The sequence below is a fragment of the Armigeres subalbatus genome, unplaced genomic scaffold, assembly GCF_024139115.2.
Source record: "Armigeres subalbatus isolate Guangzhou_Male unplaced genomic scaffold, GZ_Asu_2 Contig857, whole genome shotgun sequence".
Classification (NCBI taxonomy): domain Eukaryota; kingdom Metazoa; phylum Arthropoda; class Insecta; order Diptera; family Culicidae; genus Armigeres; species Armigeres subalbatus.
Window position 1 is genome coordinate 420,208 of NW_026943653.1, and position 22,431 is coordinate 442,638.

The 22,431-nt window shown below is 39.0% G+C and overlaps 1 pseudogene; it reads left to right on the plus strand.

The window, feature by feature from the left end:
- Nucleotides 1-14,484, plus strand: part of LOC134204730 (catenin delta-2-like) — a 109,716-nt pseudogene extending 95,232 nt beyond the window's left edge.
- The last annotated feature ends 7,947 nt before the right edge of the window (nt 14,485-22,431 follow it).

Sequence of the window (22,431 nt, forward strand, 5' to 3'; positions counted from 1 at the left end):
ATCTCCTCCGCTGCCTTGACTTTCACTGCCTGTACTCTGAGCGCCATTCAGATGTTCCTCGTAGTGCTGCTTCCACCTTTCAATCACCACACGTTCGTCCGTCAAGATGCTCCCATCCTTATCCCGGCACATATCGGCTCGCGGCACGAAGCTTTTGCGGGATGCGTTGAGCTTCTGATAGAACTTGCGTGTATCTTGAGAACGGCACAGCTGTTCCATCTCCTCGCACTCCGCTTCTTCCAGGCGGCGTTTCTTCTCCTGAAAAAGGCGGGTCTGCTTTCTCCGCTTCCGACCGCCCGCGCTGCGTCCTTCTCCTCCAGAATCTGTCTGCACTCTTCGTCGAACCAATCGTTCCGTCGACTTCGACCCATATACCCGACGTTGTTCTCCGCTGCGTCGTTAATGGCTGCTTTGACTGTACTCCAGCAGTCCTCAAGAGGAGTCCCATCGAGCTCACCCTCTTCTTTTTTATTTCCTATCTTAAATTTTAATTGTATGTTCACCTAGTATTTAGGTAGTTCTGTCTTTAGGAAACTGTATTCTGATGATCTAAAAGATAAGATGTGGATTAATTATGCCGATTTGAGAGAGATCCTAACAAAGTGATTGTGATCCATAGAACCAAATTGACGCGTATTGACATTAAGGTGTGTACTCCAATTCATGAACTTCTTGGATTACCTGGAATGTAACACATGTTGAAGGCATAGGGGAAAGTGGGGTAAGATGGCCATATGGGGCAAGACAGCCAACGTTAATTATGCCTTAAGTGAGCATTATATTCACATTATTATTACAAGGGATGGTTCACAATAATGTAAAAGGGCTATACAACCGAAAAATGCACTTTGACAACCTCACTTGTTCTTGTAATATTGATTTGAAGATGGTTTAGTTGAAATTCGAATTTTCTTATAATTTTCTAGTTACATAATTTAACAATTGAAGCCTAAATTACTCATTTTTCAGGACAAATTGATATTTACCGAAGCTTTTATATAACTATAGCATATATACAATAATAATTTGAGGAGATTCACAGTAATTAGGTACGATAGGATATAAATCTTTGGATACACGTCGGCTTGGGGCGGTATTGCCAACTGTATAGGAACAAGGTCATCTCCAGGATTAAGAGTCGCCTAACACTTAAATGCATTTAAAAAATGATTAAAATAGTTTCTGCGTGAATCAGAGATGATTTAAAACAAAGGATATGGTTTTAACAGTAAAAATTAGTTTTAGGCAAATTCTGATATTGTCGTAGTGCCAGTTGTCAAGAAATCAACATGAAATACGACATTTTTAAACGAAGCATCATTTGAACATAATCCATAAAAGTGCAAGAAATGTGTCCCCTATTCTAAATAAATTTAGCACACTTTTGATATAGTTTTTGGTCCAGGCTCGTCTTGCCCCGAGGGGGTGGTCATATTGCCCCATATGGTAAATATAGGCATCATAAAAACAGCCTTTTTAAAACCAGTTTATAAGATACTGAAACTTTATTAATCAGTGTTTATTGATACTTATGTCAAAGACGGGTCATCATAAAGGTGTTTCATGGAGAAATCAGCAAAATTTGAAGCAGTGTCACTATTTTACAAGGGTTACCGCTTAGTATGGCCATCTTGCCCCACTTTCTCCTATCCTTTTTGATTCAAGAATCGCCTTGAACTTGTTGCATCGCTATTAAAATCTATTGATTTAGAGCCACCTACAAGAATCTGCCCGAATGTTATGCCATCTGAATCTGGTAACATTATTTGCAAGGGCTAAACTGCCGTCATACGCATAGTTGTCCCATGTCTGCTAGGATTTCCTATATACATGGCACGGCACAGTTATGCGTATAACGGCAGTAACATTCTACCTAATACAAAATGAATACAATGTTCTCACACATTGAACTATCCGACACGAGTTTGTACCGGCTGTTAAGCAATTGAAGCGTTCGATAAGTTCGTGTAGGTACTTGAGATAACGCCGAGACTGCCAAGATCGATACCAGCTGAGATATTCGGAAATGCATCTTCGCATTGAATCATTCTTAGTTACATGAATGAAGATAAATTTTGTACTCAAAGTCATATGAATATATTGCGTTGAAGCAACTTAAAAAAGGTGCATTACATTCGTGTTTGTGATTCTGTAGACGCACAAATATGAGTTATTTCGATTATTACCAAGTTAAACCAAGTTTGAAACCAAAAAGGTTAGCTCCATTCATCAATAATAAATAAAACACATAGAATTGCAATCAAGTGGTCACAAATTGTTATCATTCCACTGCCAGGGCTTGGATAATTCGACAATGGTGAAGTTTTATTTACTTGTACGCGCAGTCACTCGGTACACTCGAATCTAGCAATCCAATGGCACGCATACTAAATTTGAATACAATAGAAAAAGGCAATTTGGGGGAATTCGGTAGAATAACAATAAAATATTCATCGGCAAGCGAATAGGCATACAGTGAGATGAGCTTGGCGGCTATGGCTGACCGGTGATTTATGATCTTGTTCCAGTCCAGTTTTCTCGAACGAGTCTAAAGCTTCAAGATTGATGAAGCATATTTGATTATTCGGGCTTTTCGAGTGGGAGATCTTCTTTTGGATACCCATCACCAAATTTTATTTCGTTTGTTACAAACATATGGAATTATGAATTGATGTAAACAGAAGTTAATTTAACCCCAAATGATTGGTAAATTTTCCGCAAGTTGCATTAACATCAATTTTTGTGTTGCGATCTATTGTAATTGCTGGAAAGTTTTTTTCTGAACTGTTCTATGATTTGACATAAGAATGGTTAACTTCTAGTTTAACTCGTTTGTTGATTTTTCAAACCTTTTCAATTTAAACTATTTTTCAAAACTTTTAGTTACTATTCATTATTTTTAGATACTTTTTTTGCATATCCCATCAATTAAGAAGTAGCATAATGGATCTCTCAGTTGAACATATTATCAATCTAATTTAGTCATGCTTATGACATCATTCCTGAAGAAACCAGTTTACTGATAGCAGATTTCTTTCTCTTTTTATTTCAGATGGAAAACCGCACCAAAGCTTAGGCGTCTTGAAATTGATAGAGAGTGCAGGAGATAATACACTCGCGAAAAAAAACACACGTTGCATCGTCAACCGCCACTACTCTACTCGCGATTGCAGTGGAACAGAACGATTCACATGCGTCGCCGACGTTGTCGTCAGTGGCCCTGAAAATCAAAACCTTGGGCGCAAAAAAGGCTTGAAAGATCCCCACGCATTCTTACCATATCGCAAACGGTTTATTCTTTCGTTCAAGAAGGACCCTTCAAAGGTTTTTATCGTAGTCGATATTGTCGCGTCGCTTTCGCCATCAACAAAGGGGAAGAATAAGATTCGAAGTAGGAGATTTCTACGAAGGCACGTTCCGGTTGAACAACGATACAAAGGGAACCGCACTACCTTCGTCACCAAGGGTGGATGGAACAACTGCCAAGGGAAGAGTGATTGGGGAAACGAGTGATAGGTTAATTATAGTGGCATTTATTTATCCGGAAACGACTTTTATCTAGTAACCAAATTGTCAATTGAGACAAAGTGCTTGTTGGGAAAAAAGAAGAACGGGTATTAGAATGTGCTTGAAAAGCATATTTTTTTGAATGGTCTCATCATTACCGGTGTAAATCGGTATATTTGTATTGAGATAAAGTGTTGTATTTTTTTTTGGTTCCACCTGTTTTTGTAACATGCAATATAAGAAACATAAAAGATCAGTAAATAGACTATGACCGCTAACAGCGAAATGTTTTGAGTGATGCAAAGTGAAAATATATTATTTTTCTCATATGTTATCGTGTGCAATACAGTTTAGCCATTAGAATTTTAGTGTATTAGCAAGTCACGAGTGCGGTGCACGCATTTACGGGAAACACAACATTCCAACAATATCCATCATCAATGCATAGTGAGGATGATCTAATAGCTCGTACTCATAAGCAACAAACGACACAGCAAATCACGACTGTAACGAAGGTCGTGCGAGAGGTGAAACAGTTGGGACCGGATGGGCAGCCATTTGATTATGTAGCAATGCCTCTAGACATGGGACCCGATGGACAACCGATCGACTACGTGTCGATGCCTATGGGAATCTACACGACTCGATCACAGTATATGAACTACAACCATTTGGACCAGCAGGAACAGATGGCGGCGGCGGCAGCCGCTTCGCAATCTCACATGGGGCCTGGCGGGAAAAATATGGTTGGACCCGGTGACAAGGGACAGTATCAGACGCACTACCAAGACTACGAACACTATTCACAGTATACGGATTCCGGCTATGACCCAGCCGGTGTGCATCATCCGCCTCATCCGCAGTCCTACCTCGGAGAGTATCAGATCAATGATCGCTCGACACCTCACAATTCGAGTGAAAATAGCGAATCCTCAATACCACTTCCCATGAACGTGCCTCAGATGGGAAATCCATCGGCCAACCTCCTACCACCGGGATATATGCAGGGACAATATGACGAAATGGGTGAATACGTAATAGCGCCATCGCCGGGAGGTCCAGTTGACCGCCTCTACCCTGACAACCCTTCCGCAATGGTTTATGGATATGTGTCTACACCTCCCTACGGAACAATCAGTTCGCATGGTCACATGGACCCATCCGGTGCCAGTGAGCCTACGTACGCTACAAAACAACTTGCATACGAAGCAGCCAGTGCCGGTCAAAGGGGTGTTCCTCCCGAAGGTGCTTGCTATTACGATGGCGAGGACGATCTTCCCCAGCACATGCAAAACCTGCAAATACATAACCATGTCTTTCTGCAGCATCACATTATCACATCCCCAGGAGGTAATAATCGATCTGGTGGAGGCGGACCCGAAGGTCCCGATCTCGAAGACCAACGCCAAATGAAATGGCGAGATCCAAACCTAACCGAAGTGATCGGTTTCCTCAGTCATCCCAACAACGCCATCAAAGCCAATGCTGCCGCTTATCTTCAACATCTGTGCTACATGGATGATCCCAACAAACAGCGAACGCGAACACTTGGCGGTATTCCACCGCTAGTTAAACTTCTAGGTCACGAAAACACCGACGTGTATCGAAATGCTTGCGGTGCGCTGCGAAACTTATCCTATGGTCGTCAAAACGACGAAAATAAACGTGCAATCAACAGTGCCGGGGGTATCCAGGCGCTTATTCATCTGCTCAGGCGGACATCCGAATCCGACATCAAGGAGTTGGTTACCGGAATCATATGGAACATGTCATCGTGTGAAGATTTGAAAAGGTTTATCATCGACGATGCGATTCTAGTGATTGTGTCATACATTATCATTCCACATTCGGGCTGGGATCCAACGAATCCGGGCGAAACCTGCTGGAGCACCGTGTTCCGTAATGCGTCCGGTATTTTGCGAAACGTCAGTTCAGCTGGGGAATATGCCAGGAAAAAGCTGCGTGAGTGTGAAGGTCTAGTGGACTCGTTGTTGTACGTGGTCCGGATAGCGATCGAGAAATCGAACATTGGTAACAAAATAGTGGAAAACTGCGTCTGCATACTGCGGAATCTGTCGTACCGGTGCCAGGAGGTGGAAGACCCCAACTACGACAAAAATCCCATCCCGCACTACAGCAGCGCGGACGGGTCGCATGGTAGTGCGATTGTGAGTGCGGCATCTTCGAAAGGTGAAAATTTGGGCTGCTTCGGGGCGAGCAAAAAGAAGAAAGAACAGCAGGCAGCGGCTGCGGCGGCCCAGCAGGCTGCCGACACGAAGGATCACTCTAACGCGAACGGCGATCCGGCCAGGATGGCCTATAAGAACACGGCGCATTACAAGGGTAAGTTATGAGTTGACTACTGAGTCCCATATAGAGTACTTTAATTTTGCTTTGGCGCAATATTGTAGCTCTAACAACAGTTGCTCGTTTCACATACACATATGTCTTGCTATGATTTTAAGGTTACGTTTTTTGTCACCTATTAGTTTTTCTTCAAAAAATATAAGGCATTTTTAAAACATACTTTTAATTTAAAGATTGTTTTGCCTTTCTCGTATTTTTTAAAAAAATTCTCGTTCATTTCTGCTTTACTGCATTACTTCCACAATGCATAAACAGTAAACTTAATTGTAATCAAACAAGTGTATTATTTCCTTTTTTATGTAAACATATTATAGGTAGTAGCCTTTTCTGTTATTCGAATATGATCTGATTTGCAACTGATGTATCAGAGTCTCAACATATTATTTTTAGCAATTTTAGTAGAAAGTAAATAAGTTGTTTTGAAAACTATCCTGTCTTTCCTTTGTGCAAATAACACACTATTCGTTAATATTTTAGGTGCGGAGCAGCTGTGGCAGCCCGATGTTGTACATTCCTATCTTGCCTTACTACAAAGCTGCTCGAACCCGGAAACGCTGGAAGCGGCGGCCGGGGCGCTGCAGAATCTGGCAGCTTGCTACTGGCAACCTAGTATAGAGATCCGTGCCACCGTACGGAAAGAAAAAGGACTTCCGATCCTGGTAGAGTTGCTACGGATGGAGGTGGACCGCGTGGTGTGTGCTGTGGCGACTGCTTTGCGGAATCTAGCTATTGACCAAAGAAATAAAGAATTGATAGGCAAGTACGCGATGCGAGATTTGGTTCAAAAGTTACCTCGGGCAATCCCCAGTGCGACCAGGGCACTTCAGACGACACAATCGCAGCCGTGCTAGCCACCTTGAATGAAGTGATTAAAAAGAATGCAGAATTTGCGCGATCTCTATTGGAAGCGGGAGGTGTCGAGCGGTTAATGAACATGACAAGGCAACGACTAAAGTACACGCCAAGAGTTTTGAAGTTTGCCGGCCAACTGTTGTTTACAATGTGGCAACACCAGGAACTGAGAGATGTGTACAAGAAACACGGTTGGAAGGAGCAGGACTTTGTGACGAAAACGATCGCCTCGCGGAATGTGAACAGCAGCAACGGTGGCAGCTACAGCGACAACTCACCCAATTCGCCCAACAACACACTAAACCGTCCTATGGCATCCCAGGGTGGAACCAGATATGAAGATCGAACCATGAAGCGACAGCAGACGTCCAACAACGGTGGACAAGCGATGTCCCTGCCTCCAAGCGACGGAGCCGTCAAGATGGGTAAGTCCGCCGTGGTCGCCCGGGTAGATTCCAGTCACCGTGAGTCATTCTAATCTAATGTGTCGCTTTTCCCGAACTTGTAGGCAGATGAATCTACACAATCCAATCTAGCAGGGTAGACAGAAAAGGATAGTAACTTAACAACAACCAACACTACACCACAACCACAACCACCACACAAAATTTTCGAGTCGGGATAGGACGCGGTGTGCGCAGCTATTATACGGTAGCAGAAATCTATTTATCTAGGAGAGCACTCTCAAACTGAAACACAGAAACAGGTATACATTCCCATCAGCAGCTGATGGAATTCGGTTAGTCTTTGAGGCGGACAGCAGACCTACTTTCCATTTTTGCGTATTCACACATACGACTTTACTCGGAACTGTTCATTCCCATTGGTTACAAAAGGGACATAAAACTGACTCAAGGAGTAATCTAGCTACAGTATGGTACGTCACGTAAACAGTTAGAAATACCAGAAGACACGACAGCTAATTAGTAGCATACAAAGGGTATTCCAATATAAATCGTAGAGTATAGTTTACACCCAAGCAGAAAGTTATTGGAAATTTACCGCCCACAAATATTTGCTAGAGCTTAATTGAAACAATTTTCAACTTTTTTTTTCAAATTTATTGTGTTGCAATTTTTGAGAAATGATCACCAAACCAACCTTTGCTTTAGTTGCTTCAAAGATCTCTTCTTCACAATACAAATATAATAATTTTGGAGTTGTCTCGTTAGGTATGAGGTAGTTCGTTTGGCCTTTGGCGGAATAGTAGTTTGAGAAAAAAAGAACGATCCAATTTGTGTATGGCAAAAAACTACAAAACATAAAACAACCTTTGAAATGTGAAGAAAATTATGTTTTTTGCTTGTATAAAGCGAAATGTCTTCACCGAATAAGAAAATTAAATTCCATCTAATTGAAGAACGAAATTTTGAAGATGGCCTTACAGTTGATGTCAATATGCGACTCAAATGTTGCGCATTTTTAGCAAAATTTATTAAACACGGATGTATTTATTTATTGAGACTAAGGCTGGAGTAGCATTTGCTGCACATAAAAATCGTCTTCATTTAGTTCGATCCCAGGATAATGCACGTTGCCAATCACGCTGTCTACGAAGGATCCAAAAAACGTCTTCCACCTTACTCACTCCGCATCTTGCCTTCTCGCCGGTTTACTGTTTGTCATTCTGGCTACGTGCCCGGCCCGGCGCACTCGTCCTATGTTTGCGGTGTTAACGATGGTTGGCTATCCCGTGGTTCATTTGTCATCTGTACCCTACCATAGATGGTACGCAGCAGTTTCCTTTCAAAAACTACATGTGCGCGTTGTTCCCCCACGAGCATGGTCCAGGGCTCGTGTTCGTAGAGAACTAACGGTCTAATGAGGGTTTTGTTGTTCCCTGCTGGTATCGTTATTGGAGGTCACCAGTGAGCCCAAGTACACGAATTCTCCAGCCACCTCGATTTTGTTAACTCCGATACAAACTCGTGGTGGGTGGCTCACATTGTCTTCTCTTGAACCTCTTTCTATCATGTACTTCGTCTTTGACGATGACTAGCCTGAAGCGCTTATCTTCGCTCTTCATTCTGATGTAAACTTCCTCATGAACGGACTCCGTAGAAAACGTACCACTCGTGTCAATGCGTGGCCTTCGTATTACCCCTTCCGAAGTAATGCTGAATAGCAGGCACGAAAGACCATCACCTTACTGTAACCCTCTGTGCATTTTCAAGGGATTGGAGAATGTCCCTGAAATTCGAATTACGCACAACACCCAAAGATTGGCCAACCGTTTAAGTTTATCCGTAAATCCGTGTTCGTGCATTAACTGCTATAAGTGATCTTGATCGATTGCATGCGGCTTTGAAGCCCATAAATAGATGATATTTGACGTACGGCGAACACCTGTTTTGTGGAAGATCGTTCGCCCATAAATTCCGTCTGGTACTGCCGCACAAACTCTCTTGTAATTAGTGCTAGTCGACGGCATACAATTCAGGAGGGTTCCTTATACAGTAAAGTAATTGCGCAATAGTTGCTACAATCCATCGCCCTTTTTGTAGATGGAGCACGCGATACCTGCCATCCACTTCTGTACCAGAACCTCATTCTCCCAAATTTTGGTAATTATTCAGTGTAGCGCTCCAGCCAGTGCCTGACCACCGTGTGTAAATAGTCGAGTCAAGTACGAGACACTGAAGACGGCCCTACTGTTGAGGTCAAAATACGTATCTGTCAAGATACAATTAAGTGGTGGAATTCAATGGGATTGTACAAACTCGTCTTATGACAAGTGTTTAAATAGTTCTCCTGATTGTTGGCCAACCCCAGGAGCTTTGGCACAGTTGCTCCGTCGCTTCACGGTCTTGATCTTCCTGCTGGCGCTTTTTTCTCCGAGCATCTAGATATGAAGGTTGAGAACTATTTGTTAATAATTGTTAGCTTCTGAGTTATGGCGAAGTGGCACCTTCGAAAGTTCAGAATAAGTGCACAATTTTGTAGAATGTTCTACTATCGTGTCTCTGCTATCGGATAATAAAGTATTTCAGTTTTTGAGACCTTCCTTAGTTGTCCGTGATCAGTGATCAGAACATTACAACCAGTGAGTGTAAAATTAAACCGCAGAATTAAACCAATTCCAATGACAACAGCATTGTCCTCTCTTGTAAATGTCGGGATAAGCAGAACTCACAAAGGCGATTGTCCTAAATTGCAACAAATTAGGACAACTATCTTTTGCCACGCGTGAACAAAAGTAGGATTGGATGGATTTTACAGTTATTTTCGATAACAAATCAATGGGTTGCCAACATTTAGACGAGAACACAGCCATTTGTTGGCATGATTTTAGTTTTAGCCAGGTTTTATCCTAATCGCAGTTAGTAAAGTTCGCAACAATCATCTCACCATATTTGTTGCAGATAAAATCGAGCGACATTGTCTTTATCCTCAAAACAAAGACAAAGACATTATCGCTAGTATCTTTTGCTGCCTGTTTTTTAGCGTTTCCAGCAACAGTTTTTCACTACTCTAATTGTATTTGGGGTGGCTCATGTCTTACGTTGTACAACTTGAACTTCATATAAACTCTTATCTCGATTCTTACGCACATTTACCTACTACACAACAAGTTGGATGTCGTTCTTAGTTGATCGTTGTTATCATTCCTAGTCTATTATCAATCAGAATAGAAACATGTTTATCGGTCACTCTTGTGCACGCATGCCCTGTTACCAAATCGCACCCATCCCACATTACACATTCCCCTTCCACAATCTGACGTAATAATAATCAACTTAATCGTTGTACCATCTGTGTTGAACGAAACATTAACCGTATCATACGATCACCATTCATATGTGTACTGTCTATAAAACATTGAGGAAAGGATTGTTCAGGAGAAGATACCTACCCTGTAATACTCATACAACATTGAAGCGGAATCAAATGAACCTAGCTCAAAGAGTAGAATCTGACGTCACCTAGTCAGTCAATATGTTTGTCATTCGTTATTATATGTAACGTAAAACCGCTGGTAAAGTAATGTACATTCAAAGTTTAAGGGAAAAGTTGCGAAGAAAATAGGTTGATTACGTTGTAAATCGACATTTTTTTGTTACGACGAGGAAGAACGAATGTGTATGCGCGGTATTTTAAATTTGGTCATATTAAGTCAAACTTTGTATGACAAATGAGAGCTCACGGAGAATAACGACAACAAAAGCAGGAACAAAACAGCAACAATTTTTTATCCCTCGCTATGTATTTAAAATTGAATAGAGATTAGACTTAATCACTCAAACAGTCACTTCGGTGGCATAATCCAACTGCATACCATACATACAAGCGAAGATTCCCCATAGATCAGCCAGCTATAAGGAATTACAATGAAAATGTACGGCGATAAAACACTGCTCAAAGGGCTTAATGTGCATGTAACAAAACATAGTAAAGAAAAATCACGCAAAAGAGCTAAACGATGATGTAGCCAGGAAACCAAGAAGTAAGAAAAATCAACAGTAGATTAGAACAAATTGAACTAATTGATAAGTGGATGGAGAGGGAAGTTCAGTACATAATTATGGCAAGTTTAATAATCTTAGCAAGGATAGCAAAACAAACCAAGTGGATAAAAGTAATAATTTTATGGTCAATTTTATCAGTAAAAACCAGTTTACAAAAATAAAATTCAACAAAAAAAAACGAAATATTAGGCATCAGCAAGTTCACTTTCACATTCATAAAGACATTCACACACATCCACATATAGCTAATAAAGATAAATCGAAACAAACTGTTGCATCATTATGATAACTGAGCACGCATTTAATGGAATCATAGGAACATAAAAAAAAACCAATCGAAAACTCTCCAACATGGTATCAACCCTTACTGGAAATCATAAAAGCTAGCGCAAAAAATATCAACACAACATTATGTATTTTTGTATAGTCGTACCACTCACAAGCATACGAATACTTCTCTCGATTCTAAATTCTCAAAAGTTATAAAAATGGGAAATAATACTAGTGTGTCAAATCTGTGTCTGGGATTGAACTTGCTCTTTCGTTGTTTGTATTTATTTACGAAGATATGTGTCATTCGGTAGTACCTGTTTGACACATATCTGAATAACGAAGTTCCTGGTTCCATTTGTTTTGTAATAAAACTCGTAGACTGTCTGGTGAATATACGAATGTATAGTAACGTACCTTGAAGGTAATGATTTTAGCTGAACGCACATGCTAACGGATATGCACAATATGATGTTTTAGTAAGTGCTGAATCTAATACCGTTTTTGGGCTTCAATCTGGGTCTGCTCGAACTCGGACCTCGAAATAAACGTTTAACGTTTAAGTCAGTATGAGTGTCAGTGAATTTTTTTTGTTTCTATCTCCTCAACTCATAATGCATGCCAGAATGGTGATATAAATTTAACCTCACAGTACATCTAATGAACCAATTGACTTCTCTTACTCTTCACGTTTGAATGTAAACAGTAGTGATAAATGCGAACATAGTTGTAGATCTTGCAAATTTCTCAGACAAACCTTGCTTCGCTTTATCGAGTTCCAACCAAATTTCAAGAAGCCTCGCGCTTAGTTTCATAGGGGCGTAACTGTATTGATCGATTTCTCTTAATCGATTTTACAAGGCAAGACAAGAAACGTTCTGAAGTGTAAACTCAGCATGACCGGCTGATTTTAAGACATTTTTTCTTTAATTTTAGGCTTCATAAATATGTAATGTTGTTTACGTTCAGACTTATTTTATAATATTTTAATATTTTGAACTTGTGCAAACAGGGTATTCAAACGGTAAGCCGTGTAACTTGATGAAGAGTAAATCATCTTTAAATTTTTAATATTTTATATTGATGAAAAATAAGCAATGATGTTCCATTTAAAAATACTGTATATCGTGTGCTATTCGTAATTTTACCCTAGAATGAGTATGATTATGAAATTAGAAAAGTTAATTGGTTTTTTAGTCTCTTTAACAATTAAATTTCGGAATGGAGGTTAAAATAATTAATGTTCAAGGTTGGAGGTTATAATAATAGCTCAACCATATCCATTCCATTTGATTTTTGTTTGTTAGAAATTTAAAATTTTGAAAAATACTTAAAATACAAAAATACATACAATACATGCATTTGTTCCAATTTTCAACGCTTGTCAACACTGTTCCTTCAGCCACTTAACTTCAACCCTTACATGGCAAGTTAGGCATAGCGGTGCTGGTACTGAAGTGACCAATAGAAGTGCTGTGAGAGTACGACGTAGGCTTTTATCGATATTCGTTTTAAAATAATTTCTTATTACTGCTTTTATCTAATTGATTGTTGGGAATGGGATCGATCTAATTTTTTTTTCTTTTGTTTGAGAAACTACATATTTATACTCGTACTTTCAAGGACAAACGTGGAGCAATGCTTGTTGCTTTCGAACAAAAAGAGCATTGAGTATTAAGTACCTAAAACTATTGATCTGTGTCGAAGAAATCGAGAAATTAGGTGCCAGTTTGTTTTTTTGTTTTCTCGGAATGGTGCAAAATGGATATATGCTGTTCTGTCCGTAATCGCATATTTGTTCCATCTTGTCTTAGGTTTTCTATTCATATGGCACAGATATGCTATTACGATGTCTCCAAAAGCGTTATAAAGCTTATGATGGGTACCTCACTTGTATATTATTGAGATTTGCCATCAAGATGAAGGTCTGTACTAAAAGTATACACACTTTTTTATGTACATGGTATCGGAGTTACCGTGAACACACATTTGATTTCAAAAACTCAAATAATAGGCTTCAACCCAGACAACTTTGTTCAAATCATTGCTTTTCATCAGATACGAATCTCTCGACATGTCTACGTGGTTTATGTATTGTCCTTTCAACATAAACACACACTCATACCTGGTGTCCCCCGAAGATAACTAAAAAAGAAAAAGGGTAAAACAATCCTGAAGATAACTAAAACGAAAGGTAAAACAAAAACAATTATTATCGAAATTATGATTATGGATATTTCAAAACATTGTATCGATGATTGTGGGAAAAGCAAAAAAAGGATGGAAGCGAGATGTTGATTATAAGAAAACAAAAATAGGAACAAAATTGAAGAAGTAGAGCAACAATACAAAAATACTACATTAACAAGCTGAGAGAGGAATTTCAGTGCAGAAGACAACATTGAGTTAGATCTTTACCATTGAATTTTTCATGACTGAAATTACTGAATGGAGCGAGCGTGAATGGTGATTGCAATTACTTAATCTAAAACGTACGCAACCCTATATACAACAAATTAAAGAAACCCAAACAGTAAATGTATGTACTCCAGGACAAAAAAAGAACACACACACGACTACCAACCATCAGCGATCAAAACTTAGCATGGAAGAAACAATTCGCTACGCCCCGAATGTTATAATTATTAACGACTAAGTAAATAGTTGAAAATTGATTCCATTCATATATTAATCATACTTACATTAATTATAGCTATACATTGATTATATTAAATTGATAAAAAAAGAACACGAAGACGGAAAAGTAAGACAAACAACACGCAAATTATAATATTGTATTGCCCCTCTTGAAAATGCCTTTTATTTTGTTGTATACATATATTTACATTTATTTTTCATTGTATTATGTTCTCTTCCTTTTTCATGAAATGTACACTCTGATTACAATTAGTAAATGATTACAATTAAGGGAAAGCAAAAAAAAAATATTTTAAAACCGATAAGCATACATACTTTTTGAAATGCAATTAAAAGTAAATAAATTATTGATATTCAAAATAAATACCGAGGTTTGCTTCATTCTTATCCGAAATATCATCTTGTACCTACATTACTGCTAATAAAATACAATTTTTTTAAATAAAATACAAGTTTTCAGTCAGATTTTGTCTACATATGTTTTTATATACCGTGATGCGCCCTAATTTCGCGCGCGCCCTAACTTCGCGCATTATAAAATCATTTATTTTTTTCAATTTTTAGGTACCAGTCAAAATTGAAAAATCTGGAGGATTACAAAATATCATTGTTGTTGAATGTTTTTCACGAAAAAAATTGAAAAACAAACTTGATTCCAAATAAAATTATTTCAATTTGATCCTCGCATCGACCGCCATATTTGCTTGTGCTTAGCACAGCAACGAAGAGCATGACCCAAGTAAACAAATGATTTTACTGTACAAAACTGGCTACTTTTTGGAAATATTTGTATCCATTATGCTCTGTTGGATATGTTTATTCGTCATTACTATTGAAAAGTGTAAAATTTTATGTATTTTGTGTTTATTTAGACTTTCGCTTTGTGAGCGAAATTAGGTATATGAGAGTAATTCTTCTTCTTCTTCTTCTTCTTCTTGGCATTACATCCCCACACTGGGACAGAGCCGCCTCGCAGCTTAGTGTTCATTAAGCACTTCCACAGTTTTTAACTGCGAGGTTTCTTAGCCAGGTTACCATTTTTCCATTCGTATATCATGAGGCTAGCACGATGATACTTTTATGCCCAGGGAAGTCGAGACAATTTCCAATCCGAAAACTGCCTAGACCGGCACCGGGAATCGAACCCAGCCACCCTCAGCATGGTCTTGCTTTGTAGTCGCGCGTCTTACCGCACGGCTAAGGAGGGCCCAATGAGAGTAATTATGGTGCCTAATTTCGTTTATTGTTGTTGCGTAGTTTCATTTGCAACATTCTAATGAAACAAAAGCAATATAATACACAGGACAGTTTTACACTGAATAGAACCCGAAAAGTTCATTCCCATACGCTTTTTATCTAATTTTCAGGCGGATAACCACCGTCATCGACTAATGTTGACTTGAAAAATCTTATAGATCAGTGCCTGCAATAGCTACCAAATCCGATGTGTAAAATGATGCTAAAATGTGCGATGTGTAAAATGATGCTAAACTTAAGATAAAACTACAGCAGCTTTTTCGATAATGTATATAATATTGAAGATGTCTTGAATAAAACACATATTTGAAGATGTCCTGTGTAAGAGATAGCGGAATTTAAGACTTTCTTTCATGACGTCTCGAAAATTTAAATTTTTTTTATACACCAGCTAAACATTGCTCATACAGGCTCAAATCAAGACGTGTTTGGTTTTCTGTGCGTCATTTTTTTGCCTCCAGCATTTTTGTTATGCAAAGAAAAAAAAGGACACTAAAGCTACAAATCGGTGAACTTCAACCAGCTGCAGACGAAGATATCAAGATTTCCTGTGGAAGCTAACAGAGAAGCTTTTCGTTTTGTTATAATTTAATATTCTGTTCCTCTTCATTCCTTATTATACATTTCCAATCATGCTCCAAATCGTTTGATTTCTTCGAATTCTTTTCCCTTTTTCATTTTATAATTTTACTTTAATATGTGTTCTCTAAATCGACTAGGAGAGGATCATATCATGAAACACCCACTTTGAACGCGCTTACAACGGCACACTAGAAGCTAACTCACAGAAATCAGAATAGCGAAAGTCATCTAGGGTTTGATTTCTCGAAATTAAACGCTTTGTTATCAAGTCATCGTCTCGGAAACTAGTGAGCACGTTCCAAATATTTGCTTTCTTTCTATCATTTCCTTATAAATTTAAAAATTGAAAATTGAACACTAAATACGTACAAAGCATCGTTTGTTACTATCGCCGCGGATATTGTGGGAGTCCCAGGTATCTGGTTCACGCTTTAGTTAGCAACGGTGGCTCTTCTTGACCTTCTATTCCCTGAGTAGTTAGTACGAATAAGGGCGTCCTTGTGAAGTTTTGCTGTACCTGTTATGAATAACTAGTACATCCCGTTCCCTACACTTCCTGAAGCAACTTAACTTGCTTCAGGGGTAAATCCTTTTTGTAGTACTAGTCTTCGTAACATAAAGGGCACCATTACGGAGCATGAGATATGATCAAATTATTTGTAGTACTACTTGACCAACACTCCCAGCTGGGTGAGGGATAGAGGATGACACACACACACACCAGCTAAACATTGCTCATACAATGCATTTTGTCTTAAAATATGGTTTATATTTCAGAAGCAAACGATATTTTAGGAATTATGGCTTGTGTCAACTAAAATGCATGAAGTAAAATCTAAGCAAAGCTCCAGGGTCGAAATATAGTCACATACCATTTCGACTAAAGAATGGGTCACTGACGGCTGTCTGATACAGTTATCTGCATATTTTGAACAATGGATGCATGCTTCTATTGGTTAATTGATAATATTTCATCAAACCAATAACGATATTCAATTCCAAACATGAGCGAAGTTATGAACACTTTTGCGTGAAATTAGGAACTATCCTATTTTCTTGCGCGAAATAAGGAGCATACAAAGGTCTCGGATTCATACTCCAATTTTTTTTAAATAGCAGCAAAATTTGCAAGTAACATTTTTTGAGAACCTAGAATCCTTCTACTACGTGATGCAGTAGCAAATGTTTCCAAATGGCCACTACATGTTTTTTAATGAACGTTTTAACTTTGTCAGATCTTAGGTGCGCGAAATTAGGGTACTTCACGGTACCGTCGTCGGGGGTGACAATGGGTCAAATGGGGTTGAGAATGGGTCACTGTTTCAACCACTTAGAATGCTTGTAGAATAGATTGAATGTATCTGAGGGCAAGAAGACTAAATTATAAGAGACCTTTTTGAACGATTTTGCTCTACGACCTCCAGACTGCCGGTGAGAGCGATGACCCATTCTCAACCCCCAGACCCATTGTCACCCCCGATGACGGTATAACTAAAAAATGTCGTAATAGTTGGGCTTATTCTACGAGTGGAGTGACGTGAGATTGCTCGAATGACGTGAGAAGAGTCGCATAGCCCCATTTGAATAATATGGTCACCTCACGTGAGAATTGCTAAAATCGACTCACATCACGTCACTCGACTCGTAGAATAAGCCCAAGTATCATATTATAAAACGGAATGGACCGCAGACTCTGAATGGAGGGTTCATGAGGAGTATACTACGAGCGACCATCAAGAAGTACGGTTTATGGTCAATTATACCTCTAATAGAATTACACGGCGGGTTAATACAGTTGACCTAGGATGGCGTACCTGGGCGTACCTTGCACTTAAACCCGCGGCCGCAACTGTTAGAGGAATCATTCAGGAATGAAAAAATGGACTTTTGGCCTAAGCGATACCGAAGTATTGACACGAGCTTGTGACGTAACAATGCCAAAGAGGACTAAGCCAACCGGTTTTTTTGGTGAACGAACACGATTGATGATCTTCGTAGCCCCTGTCTTAGTTCCAAAAGAAGATTTCGACGTGTTTGAACCGAGGTTCGAAAGACTCTAGGTGCTCAAAAGGAGCTGTGTAGAATGACCAATAACACTCCATGGAGGAATGCATACAGGATTGATGGCTACGACAAATAGCACACCTTCTGAAAAGTCCCCAGAGATGTTAGCCAGGATCGCCGAAAAGTTGTTTTCAAAGCATGACTCATCGGATTGGGCCGTTACACTAGTGACAAACGATGAGCTTATCGTCACTGCAAGAAAACTTAAGGTGAACAAGGCACATGCGATTCTTGCTAATCCGGATGTTCAGGAGTTGCATCCAACGATGCCTGGGCCCTGTAGCATAATCAGACTAATAATATTAGCTACAAGTTACAAGTTACAAGTCAACAAATTACAAGTACTTGTAATTTGCGTCGCATAATAATGTTTTGCCAACTAATAATATTAGTACTTGTATTATTAGTAAGGTTGAAATTACAAGTCCGTCAGGTTCATTTACCTGTCAAAATTCATCCGACAGTTCACTGTAAATGCGGAGGTAAATGATTTGTTTACGTTTGTTTGCAAATTTGTGGATAGAATATATTTTTTGACTGCGATAGGTATGCACGGAATACTCTCTGTAAATTTATTGATTCCGCGGTTTAAGCCGGCTTCGTGGTATTGGCATTTTTAACCAAGCCAATGTAATGCAAACTGGAGTCGTTTTTACATGGTCTTTGGGATTGACTTAAGTTTTAATTAAGGCGATTTGTAAGTTACGCGAACGTATCCTCCATGATAAATCGAATCCCGCTAGTCTTGTTTTTTGTGGGTTTTTGAAGAGGTTTTAATTTACGTGGATTGTAAGACTTATGCGGGTTTGGATTTTGCTTCTAATTCGATTATGAAATTTGGACGATTTCTTTTTTAGTTCAACATACTAACTGATGAAAATATCGTAATTAATTCTACTCAGAATTTAGATAGTTTTTCCGTTTTTCCTTTCCCAGCCAACACAAAATCGCATATGCTAGCGAATAAGTATACATGGTGGAGGCGATATAGGCGCATGCCTCCATTTGACTGCATGCAAAATGTACCTATATGGCCTCCACTTAGTACACTTATTCGCTATGATATACGATCTTTTGTTTGCTGGGTTCTTTCCCATGATTGTTGTCAAACATAAAGCAATATACATGGTCTTACACGAGATTGTTTAGTATAATAATACAATACTACTACAATAATACCAATTTAAGTAAATTAATATATTCTCAATTTTGAGATGAATCAACTTTGTCAACTTTGGGTAAACAAAACTCAGCTTTGGTTAATATGTTTTAAGTGGATTAAGTTAAACTACTAAGGCTCTGTCTCATTTCCCGAATCAAATTTAATTTTACTTAAAACTGACAGTTCGAAAATTTAAAAATCACCCGGCCATAAGAATGGCTGCGTGCTACCCAGCAATTCCAATAAGGCATCGATCAAGAATGATTCGATATCTGTCAAAAGTAATCCTGCTCATCCAGCAGGGTTATTCGATAATTATTGAACTGTCACTTTTAAGTTTAATTTGAGTTTAATCATCCGATTGAGACAGACCCTAAGTGTTAGGAAACTCATTTTACTCAAAATTGGGTTATTGGTCCAAAGTACGGATTTGAGCTAAAACAACCCACTTTTGAGTAGTTTTGGGTTTCTGTGTACTGCATAGTTGCTAATGATCTTTAGCGCTCCACCATTTGAATACTTGATGTCAGCACTTAAATTACTTCTACTATATCCAAAGTCATTTGACAATTTTCATAATTCTCAGTGTTATATGGGAACGAGAAATTTATTTTTAGTGCACAGTATTTTATTATATGGTAATTTGAAGCAACTAGAATATTAGTTTCTTTCTTTGTTAAGTCGTTAAAAACATTTAAACTATGCATAATTACTTTGCACAGCTAAAATAATGAAATAAAAGCTACTTGTAAATTGAATTACAGCACCATTCATACTTGTAAAAGAAACTACAAGCCAACGATAATAATTTCTACTTGTATTTTCTTTATGCAACTGTTACTTGTAAATTCCACTAATATTATTAGTGCGGTTTACTTGTAATATTAGTCTTGTAAATTCATACTTGTAGATTCATTATGCAACAGAAAAATACAAGTTACAAGCTACTCTACTAATATTATTAGTAAAATTTCGATTATGCTACAGGCCCCAGTATGGGTTCCGTGAAGGTCGTTCAACCGTTGAATCGATTCGATCGGTAACGGATACAGCAATGATAACACGTGGTTTGGATAGAAGGGGTATTAGTTACTGTGTTTACCGCAAGCTGGGCAGCTATTTCTAACTCACTACAACGCTTGCAGGTTCCGAATTATCTGTGTAAGATTCTGTAAAGTTATTTTCAGAATTGGATCTTGTTGTATGATACCGATGCTGGTCAGCAGTCGATTGAGGCATCAGCAGGTGTTCCACAGGGATCGATCCTCGTATCGGTTCTGTAGAATACCATATATGACGGAGTATTACGTTTAAATCTCCTGTCCAGCGTGAAAATAGACGGTAATGCTTGAGGTTACTGACGAATGGCTTGAGGTTACTGGCGACACTCTCGATGAAGTTGAATTTAAAGCTTCTTATGCGATTAGCAGAGTCGAGGAATGGCGTTACCACATCACAAGACGAAAGTAGTGGTGGTGCATAACAGCCAAGGGTTGCGCAGGAAGCCAAGATAAAAGTAGGGAGCTGCTCAGTTCCCAAGTAACCAAAAGTTCCTTCAAAAGTACGTTTTTCGGTTAATCAGCTTGACTGAGCTGATTAAGTTCGGTGGCTCATGCGCATGTATTGCTCCGGTCGAAACAGACGCGATCTTCAATAGTTTGCAGTAGCCAATTGAGCAAGTAAGTACAAGGCGTGTTTTTTAGTCGTCGTGAAGTAGTTAAGATATCGAATCAGTCTTCGGGAAAATACGTTAGACACGCGTTGCTTTCCGTCTTTGTATCATCATGAATATGGCGTCCGTCGTTCAAAAGAAATAATAAGTCGCTTACCAAGGGGATTTCCAATAGATTTCCTTCCCAACTAACATACTATTCCTATCTAGTGCGCTCATGGAGATGCAGAGTTTTTTTTTTTTTTTTTTTTGTGTCTTTATTAAAGTGATTTTTCTACATATGAAGAGTTCATCACTGAGGAGATGCAGAGGATTCCTCGATCTCTTATAGCAATGAGTGTCGAATCAAATTTTCTCCCCTTATCCTAATTGACTTGAGGACGTAGCCTTCATCGTTATTGGTCTTGAATTAAAGAAACTACGAAGCATGTACAGTGAGAATAGCTTTCTAGTCCCGAGAAAACTATTCAATTGGCTGTGCATTATTTGTTGTTTCTTGTCCAATCACGACTAGCACTTACTATGTGTACAGTCAATCAAACTAAGCTAAGCTAATCAGTTTGACTGAGCTGAAGCGAAAAATGTACATTTAAAGGAACTTTTGATTCCTTGGGGTGAAGTCCGTGAGTGGATTGAAGCACCTGGGCTCGACGATAAGCTAAATTTTGCGAGCAACGTCGTTTATGTATGTCAAAGGGCACTAGCGACATTATCACGAAAGATGTCCAACGGATGCTAGGTATAATGTCAAGAAATTGACCAGAGCACATCGACCGATTTGCCTACGAGTCGCAAGCGCAGACCGCACCATATCGTATGAGACGGTTTGCGTCACTGCTGGGATGATGCCGATATACATACTTTTGGAGAAAGATGTTTAGTGCTTTAACGAAAGGGACTCAGTGTAGGTGCGGCGTGTCAAGAAAGCAGCCTCGTTACTCAAATGCCAAACCGCAGTCAAAGATCGCTAAAGGCTAAAGGCTAATTCCAGATGTAGTGTTGGCTGTTGGGTCCATATAAAGCATATCAACTTTCATCTTACACAGGTGTTGTCTGAACATGGCTGTTTCAAAAAGTTTTTACATAGGTTCGGGTTCGCAGAATCTGCAGGCCAAGTTCCAGTTGGAATGTAGAGCAATTGAAGAAAAATAAGAAGAAGAAGAACAATCGGACTGTGTGTTCAGTTATAAAGAAAATGGTGTACCGAACCAAAATCTTGGCTGAATACAAGATAGATATGGTCGGGTTTCACATTTTGTCAACCCGAACCCGACCCGAACCCGATTTATAAATTCTTTTCAAACCCGGACCCGACCCGAACCCGGAATGAAAAATCTTATCAAACTCGAACCCGACCCGTACCCGACAATTTTTGCAGCCTAAACCCAAGCTGGACTTGAACTAATTTTTTGGCGGAGAACTCACACTAGATATTTTATATTTCTCTTTACACTCAAAAGGGTATAGGCCCAAACAACGAACAAGCCTTAAAATAACCAGAAGTGAACAAAAAAATATTCAATATTTTATTTCTTAAACTCGTACCCGACATTTTATCATCTCACAAACCCGTA